The 14,173-nt window shown below is 34.8% G+C and overlaps 1 non-coding gene across 1 annotated transcript; it reads left to right on the top strand.

The window, feature by feature from the left end:
* The first annotated feature begins 3,198 nt into the window (after positions 1-3,198).
* On the top strand, positions 3,199-3,305 carry LOC131183585 (small nucleolar RNA R71). The gene has a single exon (XR_009151629.1). It is a non-coding gene; the product is annotated as a small nucleolar RNA R71 (small nucleolar RNA).
* The last annotated feature ends 10,868 nt before the right edge of the window (positions 3,306-14,173 follow it).

Raw genomic sequence — 14,173 nt, 5'->3', positions numbered from 1 at the left:
ATTTGTTTGAGCCTCATCCAGTGTTCTACTAGCATAATAAATAGCATAAGCCTTTTTGTCCTTTCTTTGACCAAGAACAGCCCCAATTGCATAGTTGCTAGCATCACACATAATTTCAAAAGGTAGGCTCCAATCGGGTGATTGCATGATTGGTGCAGTGATAAGAGCTTGCTTCAACCTGCAAAAGGCATCCAAACACTCTTGGTCAAATACAAATGGTGTGTCATTACTTAACAAATTAGACAAAGGTTTAGCTATTTTAGAAAAATCCTTGATAAAGCGTCTGTAGAACCCGGCGTGTCCTAGGAAACTTCGAATTCCCTTGACATTGGTAGGAGGAGCCATCTTCTCTATCACTTCAACTTTGGCTTTATCAACCTCTATTCCTCTGTTAGACACCAAATGTCCAAGCACTATCCCTTCCTGAACCATGAAATGACACTTTTCCCAGTTTAACACAAGGTCGAGATTCGCACATCACGCAAAATTTTAGAAAGGTTAGCCAAGCATATATCAAATGAAGATCCATAAACAGAAAAATCGTCCATAAAAACCTCCATTATGTCTTCAATGAAATCTGAGAAGATTGCCATCATGCACCTTTGAAAAGTGGCTGGTGCATTACATAACCCAAATGGCATCCTTCTATAAGCAAAGGTTCCATATGGACAAGTAAAAATGGTTTTCTCTTGATCATTTGGATGGATAGGGATTTGAAAAAAACCTGAATATCCATCTAAATAGCAAAAGTAAGAATGCCTAGCTAGTCTTTCCAACATCTGATCAATGAAGGGAAGTGGAAAATGATCTTTTCTAGTGGCAACATTTAATTTTCTGTAATCTATGCACATTCGCCAACTAGTCACTGTTCTGGTGGGAATTAATTCATTATTTTCATTTTTGACAACTGTCATTCCACCCTTTTTTGGGACAACATGTACTGGGCTCACCCAAGTACTATCTGAGATAGGGTAAATGATCCCTGCATCAAGCAACTTCAAAATTTCCTTTTTAACAACTTCTTTCATATTTGGGTTCAACCTCCTCTGATGTTCAATAGATGGTTTACAATTTTCTTCCAAACTGATTCTATGCATGCAAAAGTGTGGGCTTATTCCCTTAATGTCATCTATGGTATATCCCAAAACTTTCCTAAATTGTCTCAACACTCTTAACAACTTATCAACCTCTAATGTACTCAAATTTGCATTTACAATTACTGGATAAGTGTTATTGGTGCCAAGAAATTCATACCTGAGCTGAGAAGGAAGTTGCTTAAGTTCTACCTTAGGTGCATCTTCTTCCTTGAATGATGGTTGCTTAGATTCGACTTTTTCCTTTTGTGTGAGTTGAAAAACTGGAGCAGAAATGAATGGTGGACTTCCCTTTAAGTGTTGAGCATATGCAGCTACATGAGAGTTGTCATAATCTATGCCTCCTCCATGAACCAAACAATTTTCAAGTGGATCTTCTGGATATTTCTTTCTGAAGTGTTCTTCAACCAGCTCATCAATAATATCAACTCTCAAGCAAGTATCAGCTTCAGAATGATGCTTTTTCATAGTATTATTAATATTGAAAACCAATTGCTCTTCACCAACCCTAAGAGTCAGCTTTTCTCCCTTAACATCAATCAATGCTCCTGCTGTAGCCAGGAAAGGCCTTCCCAAGATGATTGGGATATTAAAATCTTCCTCCATGTCCAAGATGACAAAGTCAACAGGTATGTAGAACTTCCCAACCTTCAGAGGCACATTCTCCAAAATCCCTTCAGGATACTTAATTGATCTGTCAGCTAACTGAAGAGAAATGTGGGTTGGTTTAAGATCTCCCATGTTGAGCTTCTCATAAATGGAAAGGGGCATAAGGCTAACACTAGCCCCTAAATCACATAAAGCTTTTGTAGAACAAGACTCTCCAATGTGGCATGGAATTGAAAAACTCCCTGGATCCTTAAGCTTTGGAGGAAGTTTCCTTTGGAGGATAGCACTACATTCTTCTGTCAAAGCTATAGTTTCATCATCTTCAAGTTTCCTCTTGTTTGAGAGAATTTCTTTCAAGAATTTTGCATAAGAGGGCATTTGTGAAAGAGCATCAACAAAAGGCACATTTATGTAAAGTTTCTTCAAAACTTCTAAGAACTTCCCAAATTGCCTATCAAGCTTGGCTTTGTGAAATCTTTGTGGAAAGGGAAGCTGTGGCTTGTAGGGTTCAGGAGGTATATATTTCTCTTCCTTCTCTTCAATTTCCTCTTTACATTTTTCTGCACTCTCTTGTTTTTCACTCCCATCAGTTCCTTTTTCATTTTCTCTCTTCTCACTGTTTTCACTCTTCTCATCATTTATAACTTTTCCACTTCTTAAAGTAATAGCTTGACACTGCTCTCTTGGATTTTCTGGTTGACTTGGAAGCTTTCCAAAAGACTTGGCACTTGAGGAGGATGCTTGTTGTGCAATCTGGTTTTCCAGCATTCTGTTGTGTGTTTGCATCTGTTCCAGCCTTGCTTTCACCTCTCTCATCTCCTCATCATGCTTATTTTGGTTAGCAAGTATCTGTTGTAATAAAGCTTCAGTGGTGGAATTTCGTTCTTGCTGTTTTGGTGGAGGGTTCATATTTTTCTGCTGAAAATTAGGCAGTGGTTGCCTATTTTGCTGATATGGAACTCCTTGTTGCTGTTGTGGTTGAAAATTCTGATTTTGAACTTGATTTTGCTGATTTCCCCATGAAAAGTTGGGATGATTCCTCCAATTTGGATTGTAAGTTTGAGAATAAGGATTCCCCATTTGCTTGTTTCCATAATTACCAACATATGCTGCTTGTTCTCCATAATCTACTCCACAGCTGGTTGTTTCCTCTGCATAAGCCACTTGTTGTGAACTTCCAGCTGATGATGATGAACTAACCAACATACTCAAATCTTCCATCTTCTTAGCAAGGACATTTGTAAGTGCATCAAATTTTGCATTAATCATGTTGAATGGGTCAAGATCATACATTCCAGCAGCTTGCCTCTTTTGAGTTTGAGCTGGTCCTCTTGGACTACTCCAAAGATGAGTGTTCTTTGCAATTTTCTCCAACAGCTCATAAGCTTCATCTTCATGCTTAATAATAAATTCTCCTCCTGTTTGAGCATCAATAATCCCTCTGATTGCAGGAGTGACATTTGTGTAAAAATTCTGATTTATCATCCATTTTGGAATGGCATGATGTGGGCATAATCTCTCTAATTCCTTCCATCTCATCCATGACTCATAGAGAGTTTCATCTTCTCTTGGTCTGAAAGCTGTCATTTGATTCCTCAGCTCTTGAGTTTTTCCAGGTGGAAAATATTGTGCAATAAATGCATCAGTGAGTTGCTCCCAATTTGTGATGGAGTTGTGAGGTAAAGAATCAAGCCAATCCAGTGCTCTATCTTTCAAAGAGAATGGGAATAGCTTCAATCTTGCTGCATCATCAGACACTCCAGGTTGTTTTTGCATGTCACAAATCATAGCAAACTTCTTCAGGTGTGTGTGTGGATTTTCAGAAGGATGTCCTCCAAATTAAGAATTTTGAATCATTTGAAGAACTCCAAAATCCATCTTGTAACTATTTGCATCAATCCTTGGTCTTGCTATGCTCTCCCTCAAGTCATCAAAACGAGGAAAAGCATGATCCATCATACTTCCCCTAGGCACGTTTGCATTAACAACTTCTTCTCCTTGGGCTTCATTTTCATTGTTTTGACCATTTCCAGCATTACCAACACCAATTCTAATTCTTTCATCAGCCATATCTGCTTCAATTTCGATCTCTCTCAAAGCTTCCTTCCTTTTTCTGGTTTCTTTCTTGTTGGCTTTACAAAACTTTTCAATTTCAGGATTGAACAATAAGGATGTGCCACTTGAGCTTCTAGCTCTTCTCATAAAAGATTAAAAGTACCTGAAAAAGAACAAACAAACACAAAAATGAAAAGATAACAAAAATAAAACTATAATCAACTAAAATAATCAAGAATTCAATCTTAAACAAACAACTCCCCGGCAACGGCGCCAAAAACTTGATGCGTCCCTACCGCAAGTGCACGGGTCATACAAGTAGTATAGAAAAATATCGATCCCACGAGGAGTTGTGTTAATGATTGAATTTCCGATATAAAAGTTGACTAAATCGAAGTATCTATGAAATTAAAGAAGTGAATTGATGAGTAATGGAGCGTAAAATCTATATGTGCAAAATCAATATTCTATTTAACAATGTATTGCGTTAAACTAAAATTGCATCAAATTGAAATAAGTGAGTTCAAATATGGCAATATTGAAAATGGCAAGCAATTAAATTCAATTGAAAATTAACAATGGTAAAAAGGTGATTCCGGAGTTCGGGATTTCATATTCGAGCTATTTTGGGATTTTAAATTGGTTATCCAATCTTATGAAACTAATGGGTTTTAAGGAGATTAATTCTTAAATCCTTTGAATTCCCTTTCGAGTGAGACAAAGAGTGCCTTAATCAAACTAATCCTACTTTCGTGGAGTTAGAATTAATTAAGACCCATTAAGTTCTTTAATTAATCTGTGAATCCTCTTAATCCTTAGCCTATTTCTAGGTTTAAGTTAATTAAGTCCAATTTCTTGATTATCTATCACAAGGCCTTCTCCTTTCGGTGCTTCAACCATGGATTAAGAACATCACTTAATGGGATCCTACACTAAGCATGTCATTAAGCATACAAGAAATGAATAAAACTCATTAAGACCACAAAATATGGATTACCCAATCAAGATCCACAAAATATCTCAAATATTACAACCCTTACTCCAGAATCAAAAGTAAACTACTCACTATCCATAATGCTTACAAGATATGATGAGTTCAAATGGAAATAAAGCTTTAATCTAAGCTAAGAAGTAAGAAATTAAACACTAGAAATGTAGAAAAATATAAGGGAAGAAAGAAATCTGCAAATCTTGGTTGAAAATGGTATGGAAGGTGAATGTGACTCTTCAAATTCTGCTCAGCCCCCCTCCTTTTCTTCTTTGCTCCTTGTCTCCCCTTTAAAATGGGAAAATGAGACTATTTATAGCATTTTTCTGACATGGAGCCCTAAAATGGTATGTTCTAGGAGGAATTATTTGAGGGAATCTCCTGCCAGCTCATTAATGAACTCTTCATGGGACTGCATAAGTGGACTGCATAAGTTATGCAGTCCCTTATGCGCTTCACTGGTTCTGGTCACTTATGCGGTTGCATGACTTGGTGCATAGGTTATGCACAATCCCGTGAAGGTGCATAAGGGAGGCGAGAATGTGCATAAGCTATGCAGTCTCCTTATGCACATTTCGGCTGGTTCTGGAACAGTGATCTTTCTCCTTATGCAGATCTGCATAGCTTATGCGGCAAGTTATGCACAGTTTGGTCAATGCATATTTCAGCTTGAAAACCTGTTTTTGACATCTTTTGGCTGTAGGAGACACTCCTCAATGGCAAAATTCTCTTCAGTCCTTCAAAAACACCATTTTTCCTACAAAACAAAGTAAAAATTACAAATTAATGCAAAATTGACAAGTATGAAAAACTAACTAATTTACTAATGAAATTAGCTAAAGATAACTAATAATAGAATAAAATGGCTATAAAATTAGACCTAAATGACTATGCAAAATGTATGCATCAAAAACCCACGGGTACCGCTACATGACTCCCTCCTATTTCCTAAAAAGGATAAGAAAGCCCGGGTATAGGGCTGAAGTGTGTGAGGACATTATGTGAGTGTTCAGTGTGTGCAGGGACACCTTTACCTCTTCCTAATATGGGGGAGTTTTTTTATTTTTTTTCTTTTAGATGAAGAATGCTGTAGGGAATAAAACAAGCAAAACGGTTAGCAAAAAATAACAATAATTATAAGGAATTTTGCAAACTGAGCCCACCTAACTATGGTTGGATCGTAAAATTAAACCTGCTTTTGGACCTCTAGACCGGGGTCAAAGTCACAATCCCCAGTGGAGTCGCCAAGCTGTCGCAAGGTATTTTGCGGTCGCCTGGACAAACACTCACCGAAGTGGGAAAGAGTGAGGAGTCGCCACTTTAATTTTGAGGGAAATTAAAGAAAACCATTTTGTGAGATGCGAATTAAAACAAAACCACTTCAAATGCACAGATTCTAGGTTCGGGGTCCGTAAACGGGTGGGGAAGGTGTTAGGCACCCCACCTCGTCCCTCAATGAGGGTGAGCAGATTTAACCTTACACTGTTTATAAATTAAAATTGATAGTTAGGGGAGTTCGAATGGGGATGTTAATCCTTTCGATAAAAGGAACGTTTGATTTTTCACTAATTCGGGTTACCCAGATACACAAGTAAATGAGATGACCTTAGTGAATTGATGTTTTGTGGCGGTCTTCGTTTATGGGGTTATTTTGGGTGCTTATTTTGGTTTTGAAGATCGGATAAGAACTCTCCTCCGATCTCCTTTAGGTATTTATTAAAAATTTAGATTGAGAATCGGATAAGAACTCTCCTCCGATCTCTTTATGTTTGTGAAAAATTTTGATCTGAGAATCGGATAAGAACTCTCCTCTGATCTCTTTATGTTTGTGAAAATTTTTTATTTGAGAATCGGATAAGAACTCTCCTCCGATCTCTACTAAATATTTGTTAAGATTTTGGTTGAGAATCGGATAAGAACTCTCCTCCGATCTCTTTATATTTGTGAAAAATTTTGTCTTGAGAATCGGATAAGAACTTTTCGCCGATCTCTTTTATTTTAATAAGAGTCGGATAAGGATTTTTCCAACCTCTCGAAATTTGATTACAGCTACACATCACAAGAGCCTAAAACTAAGGGTTCTGGCATTCAAAGATGCCGGGGGTCGGAATAAGGCTTCCTTTTAACTCATTAGTACCTCGTGACTAGACAGGGGATACTAGACTAAATTTTCTGACCTCCTATGTAGTTGCCTTATCAGTACCTTTTGATACCCGATTTATTCCATTTATTCATCCTAGATTTGGTTTTATTCTGCCTTATGGCGTTTCACCCAATTATCTTTTGTGTTAGTCTAGTTATTCGACTTTACTATTTTCCTGACTTGTTATTCAGACCTTTTATCATTTTCAAGAAATGCTTAAGACACAGTTGCCTACATTTTATCCAACTACTTATACGCTACTCGAGACAAGAACTCTTGCATATAGCCGTAACAAAGATCAACAAAAGAATGGACTGATTAACAAAAAGTAAACTCGAGAATGACCCCCTTCGCGTTTTTTAATGTAGTATAAACTTGGTGAAAATTACAAACACAAAAATAAAGGAAATACGTAAAACAAAACGAGCAAATGATAAAGCAGCGATATAAGCACTCACCTGTAGGGAGCCGAATATAGTAAACTAACTACGGAATCACAAAATGTAATAGGACAACGGGTTGATAGCTGGAGGACTAAGGTTCGCCTTGAAATGAAGGATGCTTTGCTAAAATGCAGTCAGGTCAAAATAACCGAGTTTGAATGAAGTTGAGCTTGGGCAACGGGAGTGGAAATAAAGATAACAAAGACAGAGAGTGAGAGTATCACAGGATAATGAACGAACTGAAAATGAAGAGTTTCAGTATTCAAAAATCCCTTTTGCAAGAAAATACTTCAGAAAACTGGTTTCAAAAGTTTTTCTTATGAAAGCTCAAAAATAGCAGAGTAACGAACTGAATTAAGTTTCAGAGTCCTTCTGCTATATTCACTAATTTTTTTCGTCCCCTGCTACAGTTTTCATGCAGGTATTTATAGGGACCGGGTGCTTCCCATGAAGGGTCAGGATTTTCCCTGAGGGAGATGGAGGGTTTGGATTTTAGAGGACATGATCGGATGCCTGAGAATTAAAGAGAATCAAAATGAACGGCTGAGATCATTTTCAGGACATTTGTCCTTTTTCTCTTTTAATCTGACGGTCCTTAATTTTCCTGTCCAGGGCGATCCGAGGGCTGGGAATAAAAGGCGCCGGTCTTGTCGTCTTCTTCTTTGATCCAAGGGCTCCGGACTCGTCCTTACAAATGAGATCAACGGTGGAGATTGGGATGTACAGCACTGTCATGACATGCTCTGGCACTTGTCAGTAATGTGGGCGATTCTGAGGCGTGCGGTGGAGATCTCGTCTGCAACGCTTTAACTACCCCGGCTCTGATTATGACGATAGTTATTGGGAGTTGTCTTATTCTCCTTGTTTTCCGATCTCTCCCCTTTCCGATCTTCCTAACACGCTCCTTTTCCGATATTTCATGCCGGCCTCCCCTCTTCCGATCTCTATCACTCCGGTCCTCCCCTTTATCGGGTTCGGTCCAGTCAAAGCATTAATTTCCCTCGATTCCCGATCCATCCGCTTCGTGTGCGGAAGGGGTAAGGACCCTTTCCCGAGGCGCTCAAGTCCTAATCCACTCGCTGGAGAAGAACCGCACGGTTCGAGAGAACCCGGGTTTTGCTAAGGTCTTGGGATCCTCCATCTGTCTTCGGGAGGATCGGGATAGGCTGTCCCCGGACAATCTTGACGACATCCTGACCCGATCTATGAGCCTGAACGTGGAGTACTTGGTGAACCAGCACATTGTCAGGGAGAAGGCTCACCGCCTGGGTAAGGAGGTCGAAAAAATGGGTCATGAAGTGGCTTCCCTTCGATCCCAACTGTCATCCGCTCAGAACTACATATCACAAATTGAGGGGCGAATGAAGTTCTATGAGGATAAGCTGGCCGAACAGGCTCAAGTTCTGGCCGAGCGAGATCATGTTCTTGAAGAAGTTCGGGCGCTCCGAGCCGGTGAAGTTGCTCGCCTTACTGAGGAGCTCAGAGCAAAAGAAGAAGAGGCGATGACACGGGAGCCGGTGCTTATGTGACCGCTCATAGGGATCTCTTGCCCGAGCTCAGGAAGCGATATCCCGAGGAGAACTTCACTTGGATGGTAGATCTGGCTCCCCAGGACGAAGGTGAGGATAGCGAGGAGGAGGGTGAGGGTGAGAGAGGAAGCGATCAAAATGTAGATCAGGCTGGGGGTGATCCTCCAGCCGAATGACTTGTACAAATTTCAAATGAAATGAAGTTTCCCCTTTTGTTTAATGAATGGGTGTGATCGGAAAATATCTAATTTGCATAAGCACTTGATTGTCTGAGCATATTAAAACAACAACTGAAAGTGATTATTGATCTAAGTGTAAGAGGTCGGAAAACACAATAAGCATGAGATCGGCAGGGAACCAACGCTAAACGGGACTTGATTAAAATTGGAAATTTGACTTGAACATTTAAGATCGGGATCATCATTAAACCGGATTGGAACCTTAACTTCATTATTCCTGAGCTTTTAAAAGGGGGATCGGCAATAAAACTGGTGACATAAAGATCTAGTGTTGGTTCAATTTCGTTTGACAAGAGAGATTGGGAATGTAATTGACTAGTCAGGAGATTTGACAATTGGCTTGAGAGGTCGGTGAGGCTTTAAATGACATAAGGACTTAATATTGATTTGATTCCTTGTGAGGAGAGATCGGAAATGTGGTTGTCCGGCAAAGAGAGATCGGAAATGTCATTGGCTGGCACAGAGAGACTTAGTGTTGGGGATCGGTTTTGAAATTTATTGATTCTGGGGATCGGCCAAAATATGGTGTCGACAATTATAAATATTATGCTACCGAACAATATAAATGAGATATAGTATTTTAAAAAGAGTTAAAATACTAAACGCTGCTTTAAATACTTTAATCTAAGCTATTAATTAATTAGCAGTTACCACTACTAGTAAAGAACCTTTAACTTAGCAATTAATTAGTAGTTACCACTTCAATATTTATATATTTAACTATTTTAAAATTTTTATAATTAAAATACTTTAAATCTAACTTAAAATTAATTTTTAATTAATTTATTTAAAATATTACTTTTTTAATAGTAATTCATTAAATAAAATATGACAATTGTCGATAAAATTATGAAATTTCATAATTTAAAATTTAATGACTCAACGTTTTAATTAGCAAATGATAAATTATTTTCAATCCTTTAAATTATAAATTATTTTCATTTTTTAGTAATTTCTATATCCGATACAAGTAATCATTTTAGCAGTAACAAAAATCATTAAATTTCGAAGAGGATAATATGAGCCGTCACTTGCTAAACAATTAATCAACATACTAATGATGGATTCCCATGAATGAAAAGATGAAAGATTGAGATGTAATATAACATTCATGAAAGAATGAGATGTAATGTAATATTGAGGAATGTGGTTTCGGTTTTGGTTTGATATCTATTTAAAATATGAAATTATTAAAATAAAAATTTGGTATGATCTTAATTTAGTAGTTTTAATTCTATTTTTGGTATTTTGATTTTGAAATAATTTTACATAATTATTTTCATTAAAAAAAAAAAACAAACTTAAGTTATCATTTAAAGTTTAAAATTTATTATTAATCCATAATATATTATATAATATATTTTTTAATTATTTATAAATTAAATAATATTTAACTATATATATATTAGAATTAATCATATTGAATAATATAATAGTATAAATATATTATGTAATATATTTTTTAGTTATTTCTTCTTCTTATGTGTTGTCTTAATTCCTGTTTTATATTGAAATTGAAGGGTCAAAACTGTTTTTTTTTTTTTTAAAAAAAACTATTTTAGACATAAAAAAATATAGTTTACAAAAAATTATTTTTTTATTTTAATATTATTATAATTAAAATTTATCAAATTTATTTTTAAATTATTTTTAAATATCATTTAACTAATATATTTAAAAAAATATTTTTCTCAGTTTCAACGATAATTCTAAATAGGTCCTTAAAAGTTGCTGGCCATAACTCAACTGCTTCTTAATTCCCCAACTTTCGGCTAAGCATTTTTCATAACTTCCCACTTCGATAACTCCTCTTTCATCTTATCAACCAAAAATAAATTAATAATTAGTTTTTGGTCTCCTAAGAAAATTAATAAAGAAAAATTAATTAAATGAATTTTTATAAAATTAATTTTAATTAATTATAATCTTAAAATTAAGTAAAAGTTATTTTTAGTGTAAATAACACTAAAAAAATAGATTAGCAACTGGCCAAAAATTGATTGCTAATCCATTCAAATTGATTATTAATCGATTTAGCAACCAATTTAATCGGTTGCTATGAGGTTGATTACTAAATCGATTAGCAATTAACAAATAAATTGGTTATTATTAATAATAGATCTGAAAATCAAAAATTAATTATAAATAGCAATCGACAATCAAATTGATTGCTGTCACGACCCAAAATTCTGAACCTTGACTGGCTCATACTTTAAGTATTCTTAAATCATGCAAACCTTATCAGAGTATCTTGAATGAATATATTGTTACTTACTAATCCCAAAAAAATAGACAAAATCCAAATAAACAAAATGCTGAATAAACATCATAAATATCCCATAAGTAAACTGCGGAGTCTCTACAGATTTCAAATAAAAACATAAACTGTTCAATAAATTAAACTAATTATTAGCCCGAGAAAACATGAATTCGGGCATACCATGAGAACAAATCAAAGTTGTCCCTCTCCAGAAAATGGACTGAATATTTGGATCAGCTGCATAATTCTACTGATCTGAAACAGATAACAAACAGGGAAAACGTGGTTTGAGCTAAATGCTTAGTGAATGATAATTATAGCACACAACGGAATAGGAACAGGCAGACGCTTGATTAATTTCACAATAAATTTTCTATTCAATAACATCATGCTCATGCTGTCAAAATCATTAATAAAATAACTTCATAAAACATATATATAAAAGAAATTCATTCAATAAAAATTTTATGGTACAGTGCACCAGGGTGATGATACCCCACATCACCAAAGGCCAGATGGTAAGTGCGCTACCAGATATTAGATACCTTCCTCCTCCTTCACAGATATCAATGCATATGATACTAATGCAAACCATAAACTGCAATGATGTATGACTCGACAATGCAACCTAATACCGTGATAGTCCACACGGCGAGGCGGATAACGAATCTTTGATCGGGCATGGTACCAATTCAAAATAGAAAATCAATTTGTACAAATCAATCAAAATCAATAAAAAATTTCAGATAGCAAATAATAACTGATAGTGCAATTTCAATAGTGTATTTCAATAGTTTCAGAGAGTCAATAAAATCAAATCAATCTCAAATCAATTCAGTATAACCCATCAATAAATTTTATAGTCAAATATCAATAAATATAAATATATTAAAGGCCTGTTCCCTGAATCCTAATGGGTCTAATACAGAGATATTTGACAAAATCAATTATTTAATCAAAATCGAAATAAAATTCAATAATAAAATAAAACTCTAGAAAATCACATATAAAATAATTGTTAAAATATTAATTTAAAATTTCATTTAATAACAAACTTAATGCTAAGAAATTTTAAAAGGGACTAAAACGGTGCCATGTACTATAATTACCACTCACCTGGAACCTCCAAGACAATAGTTATTTCAATGGAAGAGAGACAATTTCAACTGACTGATTGAATATTTAAATCTCCTACACACCCAAAATATTAAAGAAAAATATCAAATAATAATAAAATATAATAACTTATATATATATATATATATATATATATATATATATTATTGTCCAACAGCAATTATGATCAACCCAATTCAATACTAATGATCAAAGAAAAAAAATAAATAAATTTCTAGGGTAGTTATAATAAATCAATGAAAGAAAATAAAATCAAATTCACCCATTATTGAATAAAGAATGAGAATTTTTACCTTGAAAACAGAATCGAATGTGATGAATAGAGAAGTAAAAATTTAGGGATTCTCTGTTGAGAGTATTTGATAGAAAAATGATGTGACAAACAGGTTTTGAGAGCAAAGTTTAGCAGAAGAGATGATTAGGGTATATATATATTTCAAGAGTTCTATTAGGTGTAGAATGGGATAAGAGTTATTATTGAACTAGGTTGTTCAGATTGCAGATATATATTTAATTTCAAAAATAATATATATATATATATATATATATATATCTAAAAATAAATAAGCAGATCATCTAATAAAATATATATGTTTTTTATAAATATATTAAATTATTGTTAGCTAATTAAAATAAAATAATAATAAATAATAAATGTATATGGGTTTCCACAATTGCTAAATTAATTAATTTAAAAAAAATTTGCTAAAAAATATATCGGTTGCTAGTAACAACTGATTCAGTGACGAAAATTCACTATTAGTAGCAACCGATACATAAATAGTTGTAAAAATTTGATGTCTTTAATTTTGTAATTTTACAATCATTTTGTAAATCAATAACTATTTATAACCGGTTTAGCAACTGATTTTTTATTGCTAATTTAAAAAATTATTAAAAAATAAATTTCTAAATAACAAATAAAAAGATTCACATTATCATATGATTTTTTCAGTAATTAAAATACAAAATAACATGGGGAAAAAAATCAGTTTACAACATTTTACAATTAAGTTAAAAAGAAGATCATAGGGGAAACTCTCAGAAATACATGATCACCAATCATAAATTTTACATCTTTACGCTTAGGGTCAGCATAACTTCTCTGTCGACTTTGAGCAGTCAAAAGTTGATCACGAATTAATCGAACCTTCTCTAAAGTTAATTGTATCAACTCTGGTCTAGTAAGTCTTCTTTCTCCAACTTCATCCCAACAAACCGGTGACCTACACTTTCAACCCTATAATGCCTCATATGGAGCCATCTCTATACTTGCCTGATAACTGTTATTATAAGCAAACTCCACTAAAGGCAAATGATGATCCCAACAGCCACCAAAATCCATAACGCATGCACGAAGCATGTCCTCTAATATCTGTATGGTCCTTTCTGACTGTCCATCTGTCTGAGGGTGAAAAGCAGTACTAAAGTCTACTCGTGTTCCTAAAGCTTCTTGGAATTTCTTCCAAAATCGAGAAGTAAACTGAGTACCACAATCAGAGACAATGGAAACTGGAACTCCATGAAGACTAACAATCTTGTTTATATACAACTGTGTAAGTTTAGCAAAGTCATATGTAGTCTTCACAGGAAGGAAATGAGCAGATTTTGTCAATCTGTCCACTATCACCCAGATTGCATTGTAACCACCTCATGTACTAGGTAAACCCACAACA

Source organism: Hevea brasiliensis, chromosome 9 (assembly GCF_030052815.1).
Source record: "Hevea brasiliensis isolate MT/VB/25A 57/8 chromosome 9, ASM3005281v1, whole genome shotgun sequence".
Lineage (NCBI taxonomy): Eukaryota > Viridiplantae > Streptophyta > Magnoliopsida > Malpighiales > Euphorbiaceae > Hevea > Hevea brasiliensis.
Note: the sequence above shows the minus strand (reverse complement) of the source record. Positions and strands in the feature narration are given on the sequence as shown.